The sequence below is a fragment of the Fukomys damarensis genome, unplaced genomic scaffold, assembly GCF_012274545.1.
Source record: "Fukomys damarensis isolate Sample0158 unplaced genomic scaffold, DMR_v1.0_HiC HiC_scaffold_15, whole genome shotgun sequence".
NCBI classification, from domain to species: Eukaryota; Metazoa; Chordata; class Mammalia; order Rodentia; family Bathyergidae; genus Fukomys; species Fukomys damarensis.
In genome coordinates, this window is record NW_022900927.1 from 24,095,151 (window position 1) to 24,097,417 (window position 2,267).

Below are 2,267 nucleotides of genomic sequence, written 5' to 3' on the forward strand. Positions count from 1 at the left end.
TGTTTTTTTTTTTTTTTTTTTTTTTTTTTTTTTTTTTTTTTGGTAACAGGGATTGAACTTGGGTCCTTGAGCTTTCAAGGCAGCGGGTGGAACCTCTGAGCTAAATCCCTGGCCCTCTTCTTTTCTTTCTTGAAGCAAAACATTTATTGGCACATTTTATTTATTTTTAAATTCTCTCCCTCATTTTGAAGGTTTAACTTATTTATGTATTTATGGGACCTGGTATCTAACGCAGGACCTTGCACTTGCGAGGCAGGTGGCGGAATCACTGAGCTAAATCCTGGACCCTTATTGTTACGTTTTAGATATACATAATGATAACACTGATCACAGGAATTTTTTTTTTTTTGGTACCGGGGATCAAACTTGGGGACCTTGCACTTGAGAGGCAGGTGCTGGCACCACTGATCCAAATCCCCGGCCTATCACAGGGAATTTATGCCAGCACATGATATATCCTGCCTCTTCTTTTTTTCTCATTCTCCCTTCTCCTCAACCCCTCTCACCCTCCTACACACAAAAGCTTTGTCTCTATTTTTTCCTTCTATTTTCACTTTTCTTTATTGTCCCTTCCTTCCTTTCCCCTCTCCCTCCCTTGTTCCCTTCTCATTTGAACATTTCTTCCCATTTCCTAATATCTATTATACATTTTGGTCCTTATGTACACTTTTGGTTTCTCACACCGAGAAACAATGTGGTATTTAAACATGTGTGTCCTATTTATTTACTTAAGAGTATGGTCTTAAGGTGCATCCCTTTAGCTGTAAATGTCTAAACCTCATCCTTCTTTATAGCAGAGTAGTACTTGATTGTATTTAAAAAAATCACATATTCTTTATCCGATGGGCATTTGGGCTGTTTCCAAGATTTAGCTGTTACACACTGCGCTGCTATAAACATGGGTGTGCTCATATATTGCTGCGGTAAGATGCTGTTAATTCTTTCGAGAAGGTACGAAGGGGAATGGCTGGGTCAGATTGTACCTCTATTTTCAGTTTTTTTGAAAAATCTCTCATATGATTTCCACAATGGTTACACCAGTCTACACTCTTTTTGTGGGATTTTTCTTTGGGGCTGCTAAGACTCCCCAAAGAAGCTTTTGAAAAGGTATGTTTAAGCTGTGGACTTTGTTTAGCGATCAGTTTTCTCAAGTTACCTTTTTTGTTTCCAAAATGTTGCTGCTGTTGTCTTGCCTCCATTTGCTTTGTTCTTACAGTTTCCTCCTTTGAGGCCTGACCTCCCCCGTCCTTTTTAACCACCCCTCTCCCCTTGTCTCCTGCTGGGGATTGTACCCAGGACCCAGCGCTGGCTCGTTGAGTTTTCTAACACACACTGCTGCATTCCTAGCGTCTCCAGCATCTTCCCCGCCACCTTCCTTTTTCATGGGTATGGAGGGGAGGCGGGGTCGAGACAGGGTTTCCAAAAATTGGTTAGGCTGCGCTCAAATTTGAGCGCTTCCTGCACCAGGATCTGAGAGAGCTGGGATTAGGGGCTTGCGCCACTACGCCAGGCCCCTCCCCTTATTTTTTCGATACAGTCTCACTAAATTGCCCAGGCTGCTCTCAAAATTTGCGGCCCTTTTGCCCCAGTCCCCAGAGTAGCTAGGATTACAGGCGTCCGCCACCACCCCGGCCCCCAATTCTTTCTTTTTTTGTGGGGGACGGGTATACTGGAGAACGAACTCAGGACCTTGCGCTTGCGAGGCTAGCGGGGCATCGCTGAGCTAAATCCCGCCCCCATTATTTATTTATAATTTTTTGGGAAAACAACTTCAGGATAGTGTAAAAAGATTTTGACACAACTGATTGTCTTAAAGTAACATGTATATGTGAGAAAGGGTGCGCTTCTGTACTGTAATTGTTCTGCAAAAAGCATTAAATAACCCTAAGGGGTACCCCACACCCCCATCCGTGCACCTCAATACTCCTCCCGGCGGAAACGGGACACATTGCAAGGAATGTCTGAAAAAGTAATAAGTAGAGGTGAGTATGAAATCTGGGGGAGGATACAAAAAGGGCTTCAAAAAACTGAGCGTATAGATTATGCCTCTGGGATTGTTGGAGAGTGAGGGAGGGGGGCTTAATCTCGTTGATGATTGGTTAGTCTTTCTGACCAATCACACGCAGCGATTGGTTGGCTAATCCTAGTGGTCTACCTCCCCATAGGTTTTGGAGTCACGTTTACAAATGAAAATGCGATACGCGAGAGAGGCAGAATGCAAAACCAATGAGATCTTGCGAAGGTAATGGGCGGAGTGAGGCCGCTGC